The sequence below is a fragment of the Odocoileus virginianus genome, chromosome 1 (genome assembly GCF_023699985.2).
Source record: "Odocoileus virginianus isolate 20LAN1187 ecotype Illinois chromosome 1, Ovbor_1.2, whole genome shotgun sequence".
In the NCBI taxonomy this organism is placed as follows: domain Eukaryota; kingdom Metazoa; phylum Chordata; class Mammalia; order Artiodactyla; family Cervidae; genus Odocoileus; species Odocoileus virginianus.
In genome coordinates this window covers 102,805,806-102,829,786 of record NC_069674.1, presented here as the reverse complement: position 1 = coordinate 102,829,786, position 23,981 = coordinate 102,805,806, and positions in this window count along the sequence as shown.

Below are 23,981 nucleotides of genomic sequence, written 5' to 3'. Positions count from 1 at the left end.
ATGCAAGGATTCTTCAATATATGCAAATCAATCAATGTGATATACCATATCAACAAATTGAAAGATAAAAACCATATGATCATCTCAATAGATGCAGAAAAAGCCTTTGACACAATTCAGCACCGATTTATGATTAAAACTCTGCAAAAAAAAAAAAAACTCTGCACAAAAAAAAAAATGGGCATAGAAGGAACCTACCTCAACATAGTAAAGGCCATATATGATAAACCAATAGCAAACACTATTCTCAATGGTGAAAAACTTAAAGCATCCCCCCCACCCTAAGATCAGGAACAAGAACAGGGTGTCCACTTTCACCACTATTACTCAACATAGCTTTGGAAGTCCTAGCTACAGCAATCAGAGAAGAAAAAGAAATAAAAGGGATCCAGATCAGAAATGAAGAAGTAAAGCTCTCACTGTTTGTAGATGACATGATACTGTACATAGAAAACCCTAAAGATAGTATCAGAAAATTACTAGAGCTAATCAGTGAATTTAGCAAAGTTGTAAGATACATAATCAATAAACAGAAATCACTTGCATTTCTATATAGTAACAATGAAAGATCAGAAAGAGAAATTAAGAAATCAATCACATGCATCATTGCAACAAAAAGAATCAAATATCAAGGAATAAACTTACCTAAGGAGACAGAAGAACTGTACACAGAAAATTATAAGACACTAACAAAAGATATCAAAGGCAACATACAGGTGGAGAGATATTCCATGTTCCTGGGTAGGGAGAATCAATATTGTGAAAATGACTATACTACCAAACACAATCTACAGATTCAATGTGATCCCTATCAAATTACCAATGGCATTTTTCACAGAAAAAGGAGAAAAAAATTTCACAATTCATATGGAAACACAGAAGACCCTGAATAGCCAAAACAGTCTTGAGAAAGAAGATTGGAGTCAGAGGAATCAACCTTCCTGACTTCAGATTATACTACAAAATTGTGGTCTTCAAGAAAGTATGGTACTGGCACAAAAACAGAAATATAGACCAATGGAACAAGATAGAAAGTCCAAAAATAAACCATGCACCTATGGGTACCTTATTTTTGACAAAGGAGGCAAGAATATACAATGAGGCAAAGACAGCCTCTTCAATAAATGGTGCTGGGAAAACTGGACAGCTACATGTAAAAGAATGAAATTAGAACACTTCCTAACACCATACACAAAGATAAACTCAAAATGAATCAAAGATCTAAATGTAAGACCAGAAACTATAAAACTCTTAGAGGAAAACATAGGCAGAACACTCAGTGACATACATCAAAGCAAGATCCTCTATGACCCAGGTCCTAGAGTAATAGAAATAAAAACAAAAGTAAACAAGTGGGACCTGATTAAACTTAAAAGCTTTGTACAGCAAAGGAAACTATAAGCAAGGTGAAAAGACAACCTTCAGAGTGGGAGAAAATGATAGCAAATGAAAGAACTGATAAAGGATTAATTTCCAAAATATACAAGTAGCTCATACAATTCAATGCCAGAAAAACAAACAACCCAATCGAAAAGTGGGGAAAAGACCTAAACAGACATTTCTCCAAAGAAGACATAGAGTTCAGTTCAATCGCTCAGTCATGTCTGACTCTCTGCGACCCCATGGACTTCAGCATGCCAGGCTTCCCTGTCCATTACCAGCTCCCGGAGTTTACTTAAACTCATGTCCATTGAGTCAGTGATGTCATCCAGCCATCTCATCTTCTGTCATCCCGCCATCTCATCTTCTGTCATCCCTGTCTCCTCCCGCCTTCAATCTTTCCCAGCATCGGGTCTTTTCAAATGAGTCAGTTCTTTGCATATGGTGGCCAAAGTATTGGAGTTTCAGCTTCAGCATCAGTCCTACAGATGGCTAACAAACACATGAACAGATGCTCAACATCACTCATTATTAGAGAAATGCAAATAAAAATTACAATGAGATATCACCTCACACCAGTCAGAATGGCCATGATCAAAATGTCTACAAACAATAAATGCTGGACAGGGTGTGGAGAAAAGGGAACCCTCTTGCACTGCTGGTGGGAATGTAAATTGATAGAGCCACTATGGAAGATGGTATGGAGATTCCTTAAAAATTGATATAGCCACTATGGAAGATGGTATGGAGATTCCTTAAAAAACTAGGAATAAAACCACCATATGACCCAGCAATCCCACTTCTAGGCATATATCCTGAGGAAACCAAAATTGAAAAAGACACATGTATCCCATTGTTCATGGCAGCACTATTTACAATAGCTAAAAGATGGAAGCAACCTAGATGTCCATCGACAGATGAATGGATAAAGAAGTTGTGGTGTCCTGTGCTATGTGTGCTAAGTCACTTCAGTCATGTCCAACTGTTTGTGACCCCATGGACTGTAGCCCACCAGGCTACTCTGTCCATGGGGTTCTCTAGGCAAGAATGCTGGAGTGCGTTGCCATGCCCTTCTCCAGGGGATCTTCCCAACACAGGGATCGAACCTGCGTCTCTAATGTCTCCTGCATTGTTTCTTATTGCCACCAGGCAAGTCTGCGGAAGTTGTGGTACATATACACAATGGAATATTACTCAGCCATAAAAAGGAACACATTTGAGTCAGTTCTAATGAGGTGGATGAACCTAGAACCTATTACACAGAGTGAAGTGAGTCAGAAAGAGAAAGATAAATATCATATTCTAACACATATATACGGAATCTAGAAGAATGGTACTGAAGAACTTATTTATAGGGCAGCAATGGAGAAACAGACATAGAAAATAGACTTAAGGACATGGGGAGAGGGGAAGAGAGGGTGAGATGTGTGGAAAGAGTAATATGGAAACTTACACTACCATATGTAAAATAGATAGCCAACAAGAATCTGCTGTGTGGCTCAGGAAACTCAAACAGGGGCTCTATATAAACCTAGAGGGGTGGGATGGGGAGGCAGATGGGATGGGGAGGCAGATGGGAGGGAGGTTCAAAAGGGAGGGGATATATGTATACCTGTGGCTGATTCATGTTGAGGTTTGAAAGAAAACAGCAAAATTCTGTAAAGCAATTATCCTTCAATAAAAAAATAAATTAAAAAAGGAAGCACATATATTACATTTAAAATTTTACATATATTACATTTAAAAAATATGTTGTGGTAACTGTGTTCCTAAATAACAGATTTAAATTGAAAACATGCATTTTTAATGCATTTTAAAATATTTTGAGAAGGGTCCATAAGGCTTCACTAGAATGCAACAAGGGTCCATTGCATAAAAATATTCAGAACCCCTACCAGAAGTTGTGATCATTCATGTTCCTATCTGTATTTGGTAAAGTGGGCTGTTTCATCTTCAACAGACTTTTTCATTCTGTATCCCAAACATGTATTCAACAAATATTTATTAATCCTCTGTATGTGCCCAGCACAGCTCCAAATGCTGGGAAATTTGAGGTAATATAAACAAAGCCCTTCCTTTCAATAGTTCAGTTGTAAAGAATCTTCCTGCAATGCAGGAGACCCCAGTTCGATTCCTGGGTCTGGAAGATCCCCTGGAGAAGGGATAGGCTACCCACTCCAGTATTCTGGCCTGGAGAATTCCATGGACTGTATAGTCCATGGGGTCGCAGAGAGGCGGACACGACTGAGCAACTTTCACTTTCACTTGCCCTCAAGGAGTATAATTCTAATGGGAAGACACAGGCAATAGACAAGTAAATACACCCAGTCATTTCAAACTGAGAAAACTCCCTAAAGGAAATAAACAGAATGTTAAGTGAATGGGGCAGAGTGAGGGGTCTGGAAGTCTCTCTCTGAAGAGTTTAGGATTAAAGGGTAAACACGTACCAAACATGGGGAAAGGTGGGGTTACGATAGTCCAGGCAGAAGAAAAGGCAAAAGGAACAGCACACGAGGGCTGTGAACATCCCGTGCTGGTTCAGGGTAGACTGGACGCATTCTGGTCACAATGCTGATTTGCCCAGAAAGCTCTTTCTCCCTTGGTTTGTGGGTGCTGCGCTCTGCCTCAGTGTTCAGACTATGTCAGCTGCGTGTTTCTTAGTCCTCTTCCACAGGTCCCACACACACCCACGTAAGACAGCAGCCATGGGACTGTGGCTTGCTTGTGCAACTCCCACAAATGCCCTGGAAAGGCTGAAGTGGGAAGAATGATCATCTTTCAGCCTAAATTCTACTAGAAGGCTCTCCTAATCCAGTTTGCTTATTTTGTTCATTGCAAATAATCCTCAAGACAGGAAAAGTCAGAGTGACTAAAGAAGCGCAGAGCTATACATCAGTGGAATAACCCTTTGCACTCTGTTGGTAAAAACTTACAGAAACACTTCAGATCTCCCACCACTATTAAATGGCATAGTCTTTAGCTAATATATCTTGTCTGAAGCATATCTATGAAACAGAAAAGATATAAGGATGTGTCTAACACAGAAGACTAACAACCATTCATTGGGGCACTGTTCCACTTTTAATGCTATTTTTAAAATTCTGTAGTAATCTATTTTTTCCTTTACCACTATAATTAATGACTATGCTATGTGCAGTAGACACTGGCTTTTGGACCTACAGCATCCATTCGTTCCCCTCCCTTTATCAGCGTACCATTCCATTTTGAGTATTTTCTCTCCTCTCCTCTCAGTCCATAGTAGTAATGGCATAACTGACTCCACACCCAACTTCACAGATGTCACACGACCCAAACTCCAGCAATCAGAGTCGCAGATTTTGCAGGCCATGGTGATTGTTTCAGAGAAAGGCATCGGAAACATAAGGTGCCATGAGACTCTCAGTGAAACGTTCGGACCTTAATTTGAACATAATGAGAGTGAATAGTTGCTAGAACCACTTTGAAACCCCAGGATGCCCAAGAATGAATCCAACACGTGATAGAGACAGCCAAGCAGAGATAGACAGACTGTGTTTTGGTGTCCCACCTAAGTAAAGCCTTGCATGAAACCAGATTCACCTGGAATGGTGAATTTTACATCAGTGAATAAATTCCCTCTTGACTTAATTTGGGCTGGCTTTTGTGTCACAACAGAAATAGTCCTGCTACCTGATAAACATTAAAGACTAATTCATTTATAAACTTGTTAAACGGTTCTGCCATAGCCTTTAGCCATAACATCCATCCTCAAGGATGAATTCTATGAATTCATCCACTTTACCTAGTGGTTCAGCGGTAAAGAATCTGCTTGCCAGTGCAGGAGATGTGGGTTCGATCCTCCCTAGACAGAGGAGCCTGACGGGCTACAGTCCATGGGTCACTAAGAGTTGGACATGATTTAACAACTCTACAACACCAACACCATCCTAAAATGCATTCATCAACATATTACATTAGAGGAGATTTATTTTCTCTCCCCATTTTCAGCCTTTTTTTCTTCTGGACTTAAAAATCGAACAGTCAAGTTCACTCCATATTAACTTACTTTTTTGCATATTTGAAAATAATTTCTTAAACACATTCCCTACAATCCCTCACTATGATTCACTGAACTAAAAGACCAATACAGCCTTTGTAAAAGGCCAGGCAGGAAATAACTAGTAGCTGACTTCATTGAGTCTAGAACAGAGAAACAAGTTTCAAATAATACCTTGTATTTAAACCGTATGATATTTATATTCCAAAGGGCAATCAGTGAAATTCTGATATGATAAGCCCCCACGTGAAAAGTACATCAAACAAAGTTGCTTTGACAGTTTAATGAATGGCATTTACTCCATTCCAAAGTCTTGCAGCTCAGAAACATACTTTGGGCTACATAATTTATCCGTCTAGCTGATACCTTGTCTAAACTGGAAATGTGCTTCTCCTTTTTGCTAAAAATACTTGGGTAGCCCCGTGTAAAGTGAATTGCTATTCCCCACTTAATCTTTCTCTCAGGGGACCATTAAGGTGAGACTACCAGGAACGTGGAAGTTTCAATATCAGAACAAGCAGCTGGGACCACCTACAAAATCCATCTCCACTCACTTATCAGGAGAGCTCTGGAAACTTACTTCATTTCTTCTGAGACTTGGCTTCTCCACTGGGAGCTCAGAAATGGCAGAAGCCAAAGCCACCAGCCTCCGAAGACTAGTGTGAGAACTAAAGATAGCATTGGTCAACTAATGACACAATTTACAACAATTATGGAAAGGGAAAAAGGTGTACCAAGTAACTTTTGATCTATTTTTACAGATTTTTAAAAATCTCCAAACTGTTTCAAATCAGTAATTTAACAAGAGTTTTCCACAGAGAATGAACTTATGGTTGGGGTCGGGGGGGAGACTGGGGGGAAGGATTTGTTACGGAGCTTGGGATGGACAGGTACACACTGCTGTATTTAAAATGGATAACCAACAAGGACCGACTGTATAGCACAGGGAAATCTGCTCAATATTATGCGGCAGCCTGGATGGGAGGGGAGCTTGGGGGAGAAAGGATACGTGTTTATTTATGGTTGAGTTCCTTCACTGTTACCTGAAACTGTCACAACATTGTTAACTGGCTATACTCCAACACAAAATAAAAAGATTTTTTAAAAAAGAAAGAAATAGAGTTTTCTTATCCAGTCAGTCAGTAAGGCTAGACAGCCAGATTGCCTTTTCCTCCCCTCCGCTCCTGGCTCGGGACTGCAGCACCCAGGACCAGCGTTTCCAGCAGAAAGGAGGCATTCCGAGCCTTCTGAGGACACAGCGTGCATCCCTCAATCTTGTGCAGGGAGAGTTCATTACTGGAAAGCGTGGGCTATGGGTGGGAAATAAAAACAACAGGCCCCAAACGGCCTAGGGCGGAATTCATTACCTGTGGACTCGCTGCTAATGATTTAGGGAGCACACTGGTGCTTAATATTTTATCTGTTTAGTGCCAATGGAAGGGTGAGGCTCTCACGCAAGCCCCAAACTGAGAATCTAGTGTCTGAAATTTCTGTTCTGAAAGACAGTGAACTGGGCAAGAGCGAGGCACACTGGGGGAGAAAATCCTTTTCCTTTTTGGTTTCCACCAGTTCAGAAGCAAAGCCCACGGCTCCTGGAGCTGGTGCTCGGAAGGCACATCCCCCTGAGGGGACTGGGAGGGGGGCCTCCAAGAAGGGGTTGGGGCTGCGGATCCACCTGTCAGGCAGGGCCCATCCTGACCGGGAGCCCTTTGTACACACACTGCCAGGCCAGCGGCAGAGGAGCAAGAAACTATGTGGGAACTTGGGGTACTTTTGTCAGGAATCCCTCCAACATTTTGAAGATACAAGAAGCATTGGGGTAACGTTCATAGTGGGAAAGAAGAACAGAGAGCTCCAGAGCAACAGCTGAGGACTAGCTTAGTCCTAATATTATTCCCAATATTCTAATAGTCAGCGAAGCCACAGTTGGTGGAGCAGGATTCAGACGCACACTGTGTGGCTCTAGGGTCTACAGCCCGTGGGAAAAACAAGAGGAAACGAGATGGAGGAAACATCAGTGACAGTCACAGGCAGTTACTGACGGGCTCCACAGGAATGGCTAAGAGTCTTCAAGACCAATGCTAGAGAGGAAGCCAGACAAGTCACACAGGCTCATGAAGTAGCACATTCAGCTCATCAGGACATATACTTCGACCCACACAGGCGCAGGCCCACACACACACACACCACCTCACCAGCTCACACATACTTTGCCCATCTGGGAAGACCGAATTCTTCTCCTAGTGTAGAGGTTCCAGTGGACTGAGGCGAGAGGTGGGGACGATCGCCGACTCCCTCCACAGCCAGCCTGACTTACGGCCCACGTTACACAGGGCTATCCCAGGCGGTGCAGCGGTAACGGATCCACCTGCCCATGGCGGAGACGCAAGAGATGCGGGTTCGATTCCTGGCTTGGGAAGATCCCCTGGAGTAGGAAAAGGCAACCCAATCCAGTATGCTTGCCTGAAAAATTCCACGGACAGAGGAGCCTGGTGGGCTACAGTCCATGGGGTCACAAAGAGTCAGATGTGACTGAGCAAGCAAGCAACAATTGGTTAAAGAGTTCTTCAAAGCAAGCCAAAGTGGTTTCATCCAGAGAGAAAAATCTAGGATATCAAGTGAAATGAAATAACTGTACATATTCCAGACAATCTTCCATAAATATTATTCTCATAAACATGCTTTAGGCAAATGTTGGGCAGCAGATATTTTGAGCCTAGAAAGAGGGAAATTTTCTTTGGCTAATTTAGAGCAAACCTATGTGCTTCCAAAAAAATCAATCAAGAAGGTAGGAAGGACGTTCCATTAAAGACATTAATTAAGAAACATGGCCCAGAAGTTTGCTGAAGAGGCCACCCAACCACCCCATATATATGGTCAGCATATCTACCTCTCATTCTAGATTTTATTTTTCAAAATAGAATCAATCTAGAAAAACGAATTTAATTTCAGAAGTCACTAAAATCCTATATCTTAAGTATAAAAGTGTCAGTTTGTATTTTAAAAAAATGTAAAAGCTGGCATGGAGGTTACACATGGCTACAAAACTTCACAGAGAGGGAAAACAAAATGCAGGTGACTGTTTTATTATTTTGTTTGTTTTTAACTTTACTATTCCCACACTGCAACTTCTTCCACTGTAGTAATAAACCAAAATAAAGCCCCTGAGTTGTTTAAAGCGGGTGAATTCATTTTTTAAAGCCTAGAGTAATCACATAGCTGGCACCTTATAACCGAACATGAGATTTTTCTGAAAAATGAGATCCACAGATAAGTAGCTCTTCCGTCTAGTTCATTCCACCCCCGCTTCCTCGGCCTCTGAGTCAGTGAAATTGCGACTTGCTGGCCGTCTGAGCGCAGTATCCAATCACCTTATATGTCAGGGTGTTCACCAGCTCAGTTCCGTGAAGATTCCATAGGCTGGCCCCGGAGGATAGACTGATAATTTTGTTGATGAATGTCTCATGCTGTTTTTAAGGAGAACATTTTTCGCTTTCGCCACAAATGGCTATAAATCTAGCCTGGCCTCATCCGCTTCTTCAGGTGGACCTCATCAGTTGTAGGCATCTTATCAGCTAGAAACAGCCTCTCCTAATGGCTTGATAAATATTCCCGCCTCCCGAGAATCAGTTATCGAGAGATTCAAATCATGGTCAGTACTTAGAGCAGCTATTTCTACAGACTTAATGCCGGTTACCCTTTGTACTTATCTCTGTAACCAGAGAGGCTGAATAGCTCTTTTTATGTCTCCACTCCTGGTCACTAAAAGCTAAGTTCATTCAAAATTTCCTCCTGCCTAGGGAGCTCACAGGCCTGTAATAAAACTTGAAGAGATTTGTGTGAATATAAAATAAAATGTATGTTTCCTCTGGCATCCACTCCCTCAGTCCCAAACCTGCCCCATATTTGGCCCAGGGGTAAAGGCACATAAATCTGAAACGGTGCCACAGGTGAAGGCAGAAACAAGCTCCATTGACTTTGGATAGCTCAGCCTAAGACACGGTGGTTCCAGGCGATGTGTTTTTCCTTCTGCCTCTTTGTTTTAATGACATTGATCTGCAGAGCCTGAAATCTGAAAAATAAGGTTTTTTGACATCTCAAACAGGGCTTGGGATTTACGAAAATGTGCCAAGTCGCAATAGAAAACAAACATTTTTTCCTGCGCAGTCCAAACAACATACCTTTAATGAAAATAATTATAAAATCTCAATTGTTGGGAAGACTGGGGGGAACTGCTAAGTAAAACTGTCACTATCCTTTGGGGGAAATGGGTACCATGTGATACATAAAGAAGAGGGCCTGTAGTTAATAATCTGTATTGTATATTTGAAAGTGGCTAAGAGAGCAGATTTGAAAAGTTCTCATCACAAGAAAAAAAAATTGTAACTATGTGTGATAATGGATGTTAACTAGACTTTTCATGGTGATAATTTGGCAGCATGTACATAAATTGAAGCATTGTGTTGTACACCTGAAACTAATATACTGTTATATGCCTTATATGTCAATTGTATCTCAATTTTTAAAAAATCAGCACATAGAAAAGGGTCTGGAAACCCTTACAAGGAGAAGTGGTGGGCTTTATGCAACATGGTTCCTCCTCAAGAGAGCTGAAAGTCATCTAGGCTCATAACAAGGACTATCAAAAAGTAAAAATCCACAGATACTTTCAGCAGCTCTTAAAACCATCATCCGTTACCTCTACATTTGTAGTTAATCGCATCTTACTATGCAGAGGGTTTCCCTGGTGGTTCAGATGGTAAAGAATCTCCTTGCAATGTAGGAGACCCAGGTTCAATCCCTGGGTCAGGAAGATTGCCTGGAGAAGGGAATGGCTACCCTCTCCAGTATTCTTACCTGGAGAATTCCATGGACAGAGGAACTGACAGGGTACAATTCACGGGGTCACAAAAGAGTCGGACATGACTGAAGCACACACGCACACACACAACGTGTCAAGGCCGTATATCGTCACCCTGCTTATTTAACTCATATGCAGAGTACATCATGAGAAACGCTGGGCTGGAGGAAGCACATGCTGAAATCAAGATTGCCGGGAGAAATAGCAATAACCTCAGATATGCAGATGACACCACCCTTATGGCGGAAAGCAAAGAGGAACTAAAGAGCCTCTTGATGAAGGTAAAAAAGAGAGTGAAAAGCTGGCTTAAAATTCAACATTCAGAAAACGAAGATCATACCATCTGGTCCCATCACTTCATGGCATATAGATGGGGAGACAATGGAAACAGTGACAGACTTTGTTTTCTTGAGCTCGAAAATCACTGCAGACAATAACTGCAGCCATGAAATTAAAAGACGTTTGCTCCTTGTAAGAAAAGCTATGACAAACTTAGGGTATTAAAAAGCAGAGACATTTCTTTGCCGGCAAAGGTCCGTATAGTCAAAGCCATGGTTTTTCCAGCGGTCATGGACGGATGTGAGAGTTGGACCAGAAGGAAGGCTGAGCACTGAAGAATTGATGCTTGTGAACTGTGGTGTTGGAGAAACTCTTGAGAGTCCCTTGGACTGCAAGGAGGTCAAACCAGTCAATCCTACAGGAAATCAACCCTCAACATTCATTGGAAGGACGGATGCTGAAGCTGAAGCTCCAATATTTTGGGCTCCTGATGCAAAGAGCTGACTGATTAGAAAAGACCCTGATGCTGGGAAAGATAGAAGGCAGGAGGAGAAGGGGACAACAGAGGACGAGAGGGTTGGATGGCATCACTGATTCCATGGACATGAGTTTGAGCAAGCTCCAGGAGATGGCTAAGGACAGGGAAGCCTGGTGTGCTGCAGTCCATGCAGCTGCAAAAAGTCAGACATGACTGAGCGACTGAGCAACAATGCATGCAGTGAAGGAATGTGCTACAGAATGTTGATCTTCCACCTTGATTTTTGTAGATCTCACAGTTGTATATAGCACTCTTCAGTAGCCTTAGGCTTAGGTCTTTTTTTTTGTATTCTTGTAGTTGACTCTCTAGGAAATCTTTAGTGTAGCTTAAGTTGAGCATCCCCATTTCACTGAGGAGATAACTGGGGATCAGACAAGATTAAGCAATTTGTCCAAGGAAATGAAATCACTGAGTGATGAGCATGCATTGTGGTTATATGCCCAGGTTACAGGATTCTGGCTCTTCTCACTGGCTACATGGTCACTATGGGTACCAGGGCTGGGAGGTCATGGATGTGCAGAGGGGCTTAGCCATGAACCGGAGGGGTAGACTGATCCATCAGTGGACATTTCTGAGGCACATACTTACAACCCAGCCATGTCTATATATAGTTTTGGATCACACATAAAAACCCCTCTTTGGCAGTTATGCATTTCCTTTCTCCATAGGGTCATGCTCTTTCTTTTTAAAAACATATTTATTTTATTTATTAACTTGGTTGCAGCATTCAGGATCTTTAGTTGTAGCATGTGGAATCTAGTTCCCTACCAGGGATTGAACCCAGACCCCCTGCATTGGGAGCTTGGAGTCTTAGCCACTGGACCACCAGGGAAGTCCTCTGTCCTGCTCTTTCCAGAGTAAGCCACTTCCTTCCCTTGGTGCTTTGTCAATATCTGATTGCTGATCTTCCCCAGGAAAATTTCAGTCACTGTCAATTTTAGACTGTCCAAACTCTAATGGTGAGAGGAGAGTGGTGAGAACTGATGCAGAAACCTCTGTTCTGCTCTGGGTTATAGGTCTCTAGACTCATGGTCCCTTCCCAAACCCAGAAACAAGCTGTCTAACCCTTCTGCTGTGAGGCACTGCTAAGAATTACATCCTCCCTGAGGTAGCCAGAAAGGAGAACAAGGATGCCCACCCCATTTTTGGACAGCAAGTGAGTTCAAGATCTGAAATTGGCCCCAGAACTCCCAGGACCATGAAAAATTATTTGCTTAAGAGCTCTTGGTTAAAAAGAAAAGGTTAAATTCCCCCCGCCACACACAAATAACACTTTTTTCCCTGTAAGTGGAAAAACTTGCCAAACCTATGACCTCAAGGTTGACAACTATAATTGTGGTACTGAATAGATGGCCAGAAAAGAGAAAGATTTTCCTGTTTTTCAACACCTTTCAGTTCTGTACTCACGAGGCGAATGTGCCATTCACTGCCATCTTTCTCCTCCCGTACAGAGCTGAAGAAGAAAAGCCATGCTGGGTTCTTCTTTCACACACAGAGATTAAATGGTCAGATAGTGCACACAGAGCCGCATTCCAAGTCCTTCTGAGGCCACTTAGAAGCATTTCATCACTGCTTCTGTTGATTTAGTTTTTCATCTGCTCACAGCTCAGCCCCACCAAGTCTGGGCCTGCCCCTTCTCCCTCCCTTGAAGCTTTTTCTTCAAGACAAGCTAGGAATCTCCTCACCTCCTTTGACACACCAAGCAACGAAGGACGGAGCGTATCCTAACTCAGTCAGCTGCAGGTTTGTTGTTTTTGTTGTTTTGTGGTTGGCATTCAGACTCTCAGCCCCAAATGAAGACTTTTCCGTAAATGTTTTATTCTCCTAACTCCGCAAGATACCTTAGTCCAGTTTTACTATCTCTCATTTCTCGTCTGGCATAGAATTTTTCCCATTGATGCATATTCCTCTTGGGTGGCCCTTGTGTCTATGTTTCAAAGTTGTTGTCAGAAAGCAACATTGTTTGACAGAAAGCTCTGGAGCACTGTGCATCAGCTGGGCTTTTCCTTTCTGTTGCTCACTGGATTCTCTAAATCATGGCAGTTTCACAGACTGTCAGGAGGCCTGGCTGAAACTCTGACTTCCAAGTGCCTCGCGTGTCCTCTAGCTCACCCCTGCGGACGCGTCTTTGGCAGAGCTCGCGCAGGAGGGAACGCCAGTGAAGGCCAGCCCGTGCCATGGCGACCTCCACAAAGACGGTGGCTCTCTGAGTCAGACTGGAAATATTGGCTGCCAGTGGTGCATGGAAGAGGGAAGGCTTCTGAATGTGGCTTTTAAACCACCTGAATCAATCACCTGGGTAACTGGGCAAACAGAAAGTTAAGTCAAAAATAAATTTAAACATAAACCAGTGCCACCCACATGTGAGCAGGAGGCAAAGAGTCTGAAGCAGTCTTGAAACAAAAATTCTGAACAGCCCTGAGAATCAAAAGAAATGTAAAGAGTACCTTAGGGCTCAGAGAGGAAGTGCCTTTGGACTGTCCTGCTCTGATTCTAAATGTCTAGAAAAGATTCCTGTGCTTTTTATTAGGATTATTTTTCATGAGCCAGTTCACACAAGATAGGAACCAACCCCAATCCATCTCACAAACCCATACCGGTCTTGCATCTTTCGTGGGGTGCAGGTCGTACTAATTCACTTCTCCTGAAGAAGAGGGTCTGGAGGCAAATTATTCCAGTAGCTTCTTCTATGGGTCTTAAAGCACTCTAAGGCATCAAGAGAATTAAAGTCTGTCCTGGGAAAAATTATTAAGGAGAAGTTCTGGACGTATTTCTTTTTTTTTTTTTCATTATAATTTTCTCTGGACGTATTTCTAACCATGACTCCTCTACCAGAAATTCTCCTTATGGCTAATGATTTTGTGATGTTGATGACTTTTTTCTCCACTTTTTCCTCCTGCTACCCTTGGCCCATATAAGTAGCTCTCCTTTATCTTGCCCAGGGAAGTCCAATTTATAAACAGTAAGCAGAAAAGTCTCTAAGGCCAAACGGTTAGCAAAAGCCTAAACGTTTAGAACATGATCTCGCTGGAGAGGTAGGGAGAAGAGAAGGGAATCTGTGAATATGAACAGAGCTAGAGAAGCCTGGGGAGAGATCCAAATAAAGGGGTCTGTGCACGTCTAGAAGTAAGAGAGCAGGATGCAGAGAAGCTGGCTGGTCCCAGGGTGGCAAGAATTTGGATCTGCCTTCTAGTAGAACTCACTGGAAGGGGTTGTGAGAGGCATGACCATTAACTGATCTTTGCATAGGCAAGATGTTTCCTGCCCATCTCTCTTCATGGACTGAGAAACTCAAATGTACTCTGCCTGCGGTGACCTCCTTAGACTCACTAAGAATTGTCATGCAGAGCATGCCTGCTACGTGGACAGATTTCAACGCCACAATGGAAATCAGAAGAAAAAAGAAAAGCCTCAAGATTGATTTATTCATTTTCTCAGTTGAAAGTGAAAGTCACTCAGTCATGTCAAACTCTTAGAAACCCCATGGACTATACAGACCATGGAATTCTCCAGGCCAGAATACTGGAGTGGGTAGCCTTTCCCTTCTCCAGGGCATCTTCCCAATCTAGAGATTGAACCCAGGTCTCCCGCATTGCAGGTGGAGTCTTAACCAGCTGAGCCACAAAGGAAGCCCAAGAGTACTGGAGGGGTAGCCTATCCCTCGACTGAGCGACCTCACTTTCACTTTTCACTTTCATGCATTGGAGGAGGAAATGGCAACCTACTCCAGTGCTCTTGCCTGGAGAATCCCAGCGACGGCGGAGCCTGGTGGGCTGCTGTCTATGGGGCCGCACAGAGTCGGACACGACTGAAGTGACTTAGCGGCAGCAGCAGCCTATCCCTTCTCCAGCGGATCTTCCCGAGCCAGGAATTGAACCCGAGTCTCCTGCATTGCAGGCAGATTCTTCACCAACTGAGCTACCAAGGAAGCCCTTTTCTTAGTTGAGGCGCTAGTTTGTCTACAGAACTGTTAGCTCAGGGCTACCACAGTGGCTCAGTGGTCAAGAACCCACCTGCCAGTGCAGTGGACATGGGTTTGAGCCCTGGTTTGGGAAGATCCCACGTGCCGCAGAGGAACCACGCCCACGTGCCGCAACTAGTGAGCCTGCGCGCCCTACATCAACAAGAGAAGCCACCGCCGGGAGACGCCCACACACCGCAACTAGAGGGTAGCCCCCGCTCATCGCTGCTAGAGGAAAGTCCGAAAAGCAACGAAGACCCAGCACAACCCAAATAATTAGTTTTTTATTTTTTAAACTGTTAGTTCACACCACGTAAAATGACTGCCGTTCAGCCAATTGTTGACTCCCAGCAACGGCAATGTCATGTGGTTCCTCAATGCATGAAAAGGTAGTTTATCCACATGGCAGGTGCGAACCCTACTGGGTCAGCAGGGACCGCTGCTTGCTGAGGGCTTCCCAAAATCAAGGCCTTCCTCAGAAACCCATGCTGTTCGTGGAGAATCGGCTGAGAGCGCTGCCATGATTCCTGGCAGGGGAAAAGTGAGCCAGGGTGTGAGGGCTTAGGAGGGAACAAGAAGGATCAGAAGTTAAAACGTAAATCTACCTGGCAGCCTTTCATTTTCTTTTTGGGAGGCTCAGCTTTCCTAAAAAGGGTGTGTTTCCCCATCCTTTTTGTTTCCCACATTCAAATGTATCCTTGTGTGTGTGAGTGCATCTCTCAAAACAATGAAGTATAAAGTAACAATGGTCCCTCAGCTGCAGGAAAATCAGTAAAATAATATCCTTTGATGGATGTCAAGAGAAGAAAGGGCTCTGACTTAGGATGTTTTAACAGCAAACCATTTTTGAAAATACTAAAATGTCCAAGTTGAATAGGCATTCATTAAATACCAGGAAGGGCTTCCCTGGTAGCTCAGGTGGTAAAGAGTCTGCCTGCAAGGTCAGAGACCTAGGTTTGATCCCTGGGTTGGGAAGATCCCCTGGAGAAGGGAATGGCAACCCACTTCAGTATTCTTCCCTGGAGAATCCCATGAACAGAGGAGCCTGGCAGGCTACAGTTCATAGGGTTGCAAGGAGTTGGACATGACTGAGCAACTAACATTTTTACTTTCAGACACCAAGAAATGCTGAAGGAAGGACCTATCTCCAAACTTCAGTCAAGATCTCTGCTGACAAGCAAAGGAAAAACCCAATGGGCCATTTTGCTTGGGTGTATTTGACTTGAGAACTGCCAAGTAGCTCCAAAGCCACCTCTTCCACGAAGCCCTCCAGTTTTCCCCCAGCCACAGGTGTTTCTGCCTTCTCTATCTTTGCATGAAATTTTCATTATATTGATAGAATGAGACTCTTTGTTGAGTGATGCAACCACCCATCTATGAGCACCTACTGTATCCAAGGCGTTGTCTTGCAGGTCATATGAAGATACGAAAAATACAGTCATGCCCTTAAGATTCTTAGAGTCTAGCAGGCAGCCTTGTCTGTGGATAGTTACGTTGGCCCCTGCCGATGTCTCGCCACATCCTATGTCCTCAACTAGTCTGCAAGTTCCTTGCGGGTAGAGTTTGTGTTCTGTCCTTTCTTCGGTCCCCGAGAAGCAGTGTCCATGCTGTGCTTAGCCTATGCACGTATAGTAAGGGCTCCATAAATGCTTGTGTTGAGTCCCTACACATGGCAATAACTTCAAAGCTTGATGGATGGATGGACAGGCGACAGCTGCTCCACGCAGGTGTCTTCTCCCACAGCCACCGGCTGCAGCTCCTGGCCTGTCTCTGCCGAGCTGCTGCACTCTTGCCCCTTCCTTCACTAGGTCCTCCCAGCCTCACAACGAGGACCACTGCACTAAATCCAAAGCCAGTATACAACTGCCTAAATACTAACAAGCACCCCCCCACCCCCACTGCTGAAAGGACACATGCCTTGCTTTTCCATTAAGTACGTTTTCTTTAAGACCAGCTGCGGAACTCTCTTCGCACTGTGAGTTCTCCAAGCCCTCATTTTGCTTCTTCTTCCTTTATGGTGTGGTTTCTTCCTTTCTTAACATCATCTGACTTGTGAAAGAGTACTTCAGTTCGTGAACAATTTCACGTGTTGGTCAAACTAGATTTAAAGCTGCAAATACTGGCAGGGACATCAAGCCAAGACGTAGAATTATAGTGAGGAAGTCCAGGGTCTTCATATGGATTCCCCAAAAAGCAGACTCAGAGAGACAATGATTTGGCTGCAAGGATTTAGAAGTAATCCCAAGAAACATGGAGAGAGGGAGTGAGGAAATGAAACAAGGAAGGGAAGGAAGTCAACAAAGGAAGTGTTAACAAGCAGATGGCCACTCTGGGCAACTGCGGGGCTTGATCCTGCTGAGAACTCCGTGCGACACGGAGAAAATGCCCCTTATTTTGACCCTCCTCGGGATGAAGAGGCCAGGGAGTGTACCTACCAACTCCATTCCACAGCTCTGTGACTGAAGACTGCTCCTGGGCATTAATCCCTGTCTCCTCTACCATGCTTCTGGAGCTAGAAAAAGCTCTCAGGCAGACAGAATCAGGAGCCTGAATTAGGAAGTCTCAGTTTACGCACAAAGCTGAATACTGAAGCTGCAGTGGCTGAAGGGGTATGGCTAGACCCCAGCAGCATTGGCCATGCCCACTGATGTATAAGGGAACCTAAGACCCAGCAGGACCGACCCTGGGAAGCCTGCGAGAACGCTGCTCCTCGGACTGTGGAAGGGCATCCAATGGAGAGTGAGAAAGAGACTGAAACCCAGGCCACCTTCTGTTTGCCAACTGCAAGCTCCATTTGGGGCTGCCTCCACCTGGAAGAAGGAAATTGCTCTTTCAAATCTATACCAAGGTGGCAAATGGACTAACAGTGGCCCTCATGACACCGCCCCAATATTACAACAGATATCAAAACAGTAACAGTGTAATGGGGTCTAATTGTATGCACCACAGTCTCCTTGATGTGAAAAAGAGGGCATGCTAGACTAATAAGGCAGTACTTGCCAGTACTTGCCAGTATTTGCACTAGGTAATAGTCATTTTTGGATACACAGGTGATTCTTACTGCCAATACAATTTTTGCTATAACCCCATTCACAGCAAATCTGAGATCTTCTGCAGCAATATTTAATATATGCTTTATCGTGAGCTATTTTTTTTTTCTATTCCCAAAGGAGATCTGATCTTTCTGCTCTTTCTTGAGTAAGGTGACCCTCTCAGATTGTGCCTTCTGCTATCTTTGCCAATCACTGGACCAGAAATCTCAGAGATTCCCCAGTGCTCCTCATTAGAGGGACTGGCCTGCCAGTGCTATCTCTGATTATTACACAGTTTGGAATTGCAATCAGTGTTGTGGCTCCCACTTCCCACATTTACAACAGACACATAACTATGCTGAGCATGCTTTCTGCACTTGCCTATGCTTCTGGGCAAGGGCTTTTAATGTTCGTTTTCTCTTCCACAAACTGTGGTTTGCATGTTTTCCATCTGACTGCTTAATGGCAGGATGCCTTTCTCCACCTCATGTACAAATTGAATTTTCTGATCGTAGGTTATTTACTTAGTCTTTGAAATCCTACAACTTGTCCTTGTTTTTCATACTGACTGAATAACTCCTGCAGCATAAAAGAACTCAGGGGTAGTCTCCCAAAGCAGAACTCAAGTCAAGGACCCTTTAAGTTCTGACGGCTGTAAGGCCTCGTGAAGATCCCGTTGGGGGCTTTTCTATCTTGGCAATTGTTCAGTTCCTGGAATCAGAGAAAGTTAGGGCTGGGCAAGGTCTTGGAGATCATCCCAAAGTGGAATCTAATGTCTGTAGCATGTAGATTACAATACCTAGCTGTGATTTGATGAAGAGAGATTATTTTAAGGAGAACAAAATGTGTTCATTCTTTCATCGTGGCTTTACTTACAATGGGAGGAGACACATGGATCATGAAGAGCAGAAATTCCATGATGGATATCTTGGCATAAGCTTGAGATTGTCTACTGTTACTTTGTACCTAATTGTTGATCGCTATCAAGGCCTCAGCTCTAACCTTGGGTACTCTGCAGACACAGTAGTTAAGGGGTGGCAATTGGCACAAAAGCATACTTTGAACATAATGAAATTTAGTCTCATACACCAAAGTTTATATAACTTTATAATAATCAGAGATGACAATTTCATATTCTGAAAATAGGTATGTACAGGCAACTACTACATATTTAAGGAATTCAAATTCTAGGTGCCTGCTTTTATACCTACTTATATAAAATGATTAAATTTTTTTTCATCTATTTTTATTAGTTGGAGGCTAATTACAATATTGTAGTGGGTTTTGTCATACACTGACATGAATCAGCCATGGTTTTACATGTGTTCTCCATACTGATCCCCCCTCCCACCTCCCTCTCTACCCGCTCCCTCTGGGTCTTCCCAGTGCACCAGGCTCGAGCACTTGTCTCATGCATCCAACCTGGGCTGGTGATCTGTTTCACCCTAGTTAATAAATTAATATATTAATGTTAATGATCAAAACAGTTGGACAAGCCCATTTGACTTTCAGTACACGAGAAACAATTTTGTTGGATATCATAGTTTCTTTTATCAGTTTGTAACCTATTACCACATTGCCATTTATATTTCTAACTTGAAATTTGATCCTTCAACTCCTGTAACAACTTGTTTTGTTTTAAAGATTTAGTAGGGGTAATTTTTTTTTTTTAAATAATTGGAGCCACTTGAAATAATGGAATAGTGGCTTTGGGGGTCAGACAAGCCTGTATTTAAATGCCACTGATTAGCTCTGTGACCTCAATCAAATTATCATTCGCTAAGCTTACCCCCATCTGAAAAACCTGAGCTAATAATATCGCATGCAAATGCTGAGCGATTAAATGAGATAGATGGGTATATCTTAAAAACAAATGTAGTGTCTGACATGTAATAGATATAAATCTTACCAAATCATCTATCTATTCATCTACCTATCATCTATATATCTTTCTCTCTATATCTCCTGACTTTCTTATATGATTATATCAAGAAATCTATGTCTCTCCCACTTAAAAAAAAATAGTGTCTATGAAGATTGCTAATATTCTACATATTATCTTTTCAGTTCAGTTCAGTTCAGTCGCTCAGTCGTGTCCGACTCTTTGCGACCCCATGAATCGCAGCACGCCAGGCCTCCCTGTCCATCACCAACTCCTGGAGTTTATTCTAACTCACGTCCATTGAGTCGGTGATGCCATCCAGCCATCTCATCCTCTGTCGTCCCTTTCTCCTCCTGCCCCCAATCCCTCCCAGCATCAGGGTCTTTTCCAGTGAGTCAACTCTTGACATGAGGTGGCCAAAGTATTGGAGTTTCAGCTTGCATCAGTCCTTCCAATGAACACCAGGACTGATCTCCTTTAGGATGGACTGGTTGGATCTCCTTGCAGTCCAAGGGACTCTCAAGAGTCTTCTCCAACACCACAGTTCAAAAGCATCTTTTCTTTTAGGACAGACAGTATTTTTGCCCCTTGTAGGTCAGATGCTGAGCCTCGTATTTTTGAGGATTGCGATTAGGCCTGTTTCTTCCAGCACTCCTCCTACTGCTAGATTCTGCGTTGGTACAAGAGTTCAGCAGGATTTGTTGCTGTGTTGTCGTTTAGTTCCTAAGACGTGTCTGACTCTTTGTGACCCACAGACTATAGCCCGACAGGCTCCTCTGTCCATGAGATTTTCTAGGCAAGAATACTGGAGTGGGTTGCCATTTCCTTTCCCAGGGGATCTTCTTGACCCAGGGATGGAACCTGCATTGATAGATTTTTCACCACTGAGCCACCAGGGAAGCTAATCAGTCCCTCTAGCTGACTCCTTAATAGAAAAGCTGTCATCACTATGTTGTCCTGATTTATATGATGCTCTTACCACTCCTCTAATAGCTGTTCCTGCTACCTTCAGTTTGGAAACTGGCAAATATAGTTAGTTCCTCATTAGCTTTTCTCTACCCTATCAACTGTGATGTTATGGCAAACACCCTTGGCCAACATCTGGAGAAACTGGAGAAGTTGTTTAAGGAGTTTATTTTATTTTTTAACTTTTTATTTTATATTGGAATATAGCCAGCTAACAATGCTATGATATTTCCAGGTGGACAGCAAAGGGATTCAGTCATAGATGTATATGTATCCATTCTCCTCCAATATTTTCTTTTTAATGAAACCATCTTGAAGCTGTGCCATAAATCACTGAAGAGATAATGCAAATTTTTGTCTGGAAGATGCTAAGGTTTATTGAGCATCTCTTAAGAAAGGACAAGTCAGAAGCTCCTCTGTTAAGTCCTCAGTGTTGGGCCTTGAAATGCATGTTTGCGGTTCCCTCCTTTCCCTCTTACGTGGGGACAAGCCTAAGGTCAACCCACTGGGGAAGCTCTGTGTGACGCTGGGAATCACCAGCCCCTCGTGACTGCTCTGGAGACGGGGTCCTTCTTAGGCAGATGTTGCGTCTGCCCTGGAAGCCTCTGCAGTGAGGCCGAGTGGCCTGTGTGCTCTCGTCAGAATAATCTCCTTAAAAATAATGAAGTGCAGTACATAGTAGGTCAAGGGAAAATAACAAATTAAAATATAGTTAACAAATTATTCTATTTTGCTATGTGCTTCTTCACTAGTGCACAAGACGACAAGATCTTGTGGCAGGTCTAATAATTACCAAAATTCCTAGTAGTGATGAGCATAGGTAATAATTAGAGACATCTGAAACAACAGTGAAATGACATGAAAATATCTGTGAGTTTTACCAGTGACAAAGTTATATGTATTAACTAGTACTATAATGGTTTGTTTCCTATACCCGTAATGTAAGGGAATGCTAAATCTCAGATATCAGCAAAAATAAAGATGTCATTTTTTTCCCATCCACGTGTATGGATGTTCCTGAATTCTGCTTCACCAACTCCTTGGATGTCTATGGTCCACAGTGTAAGAATTTGCGGTCTCAGCTCCCAGTGTGTGAACCAAACTTTCTGGTTAGAGATATTCACCCTCTGGCCTGTCTCATTGCCAAATCTTCAAGGATTCAAAAGTCAATTCCTTGCCAATGGCAGGAGACAAAATCTGAACATTTGCAACCAAAGCTGTACTTAAGAGAAGGGCTTTTGTCTTTGCTGACAATGGGAAGGATTCACGGTGAAAAGATCATTGTGTACCTTGGGTGTTTGGTTAATGTGCCTTTGAAGGCTTCAGAACAAACCACCAGGATAATTCACCCTGCTGCAGACTTTAAGGCCACCGCATAGCAAAAAGGCAGAAAGGCAGAAAGGCAGAACTGTGCATTTAGCACACAGGAGAAAAACGTGTTCCCAGTTTCTGTCTCCACAGCAGTGAAGTCCAACCTGCTGGGTCCCGCTGGAGGCGAGCCCTGAGAGAGGCCCGGGACGCCTGGGTGTTCCCAGCGGTGTCTTCTGTCTGTCCTCTGGTGTTTGTTTTTCTGCCCTCAGCCCTCCTCCTCAGCCTGGCTCGGGTTCAGCTTTGAACCAGAGCCCCAGCAGGCTGGAGGCAGACTTCCTCTGTGCTCCCCTCCTGAGGCCACCCTAGGGCGCTGTCAGTGGGAGAGAGGCGTCGCCGTGATGGGGACGGTCTCTGCCACCTCCCGTCCTCCCCTCTCCTCCTCGGCTCCTGCCAAGCCCTGACAGCTCTTGAAGCCAAGCGCCTTCCTCTGACTCCCGCACAGGTCTCCACGCTGCGTGCCACTGCCAAGCCATGGGGCCAGTGCTAGGAATGTGTTTTTAATGTTCATTGTTCAGTCTGTCTGTTACCGATGTGTGCACTGCAATTATTGTAATTCTTTGCACATGTGTTGTTATGAAATGGGTTGCCTTTCAAGCTATGCCAGGTTAATTTTTTTTTTTCTTTCTGAAACCCAAATATATTATTTCTACCTATGTTTCAGTTAGTTTGCATGCTTCTTTATTTTATTTCAAAGATCAGCCTGGGCGGCAAAGACAGAGTGGCGGTGCACAGAAACGCGGCCTGCCTGCTTTCCTCAGCACTTGCATTTGGTTTAGGCTTGTGTGGCTTTTTACCTCCCTCTCTTGCTTCCTTCTTCCCGTGCGCACAACCCAGCCAACTTCCAGAGACACACATGCGCTGCTGGCGGAGAAGCCGTTTGCACAGGGGGAAACATACGTGTAGTCTGCAAAACACACACACACACGTGTGTGCAAACAGCTCTTGGTTGGAAGATCTCTTGGATATTAGGATTCTTTTCTCCTCTTAGTGGTAGAAAGGGAAAGGAGGTCTAGAAAAAAATCATGTTCTTTTTCTCCTTACTTTAATTGGGGCTTTTCTGATACAATGTGGAAACTTCAGCCACTGGGGTACAAAAAAGATTATATGCCTTCATGAATTCAGACCATCTTATTTGGGGTTTTGATTTTTTTTTTTTTTAATCAAAGAAAAACAGAAAATGTAAAAGAAGATTTTTAAATCTGCTAATATTTTTTAAGTTTCTTATGACAAAACCTTAGTAGACTAAGAATAACTATTGTTCTGCCTTTGAGAACTTACTTTTGCAATTTACAGAAGTTAAATTAAAAATAAAACAACAGCATCACCTGAAACTATCACATCGTTAATCAACTACACCCCAATACTAAAAGCTTAAAAATAAAAATAAATATTACCAGCTTTCCCATATATATATATATATATCTTTAGGGATTCTCACGATACGCTCTGTTTTTTGCCAGACCGAGAAATCTGACCCGGTTACACCCCTGCCTGCTAGGCATTTTACCTTCATTGTTAACTATAGCCATTTGTCACCATGAAACACTATTATTTTAAGGTAGCAGGGAAGCAGGACTGCTTGCTGCATAATGGTGCTGTATGTAACTCTTGTTGCCAAGAAGGAATCAAAGAAATGGACAGTGGCTGATGTGGGAAATCACAGCAGAGAGAAAGA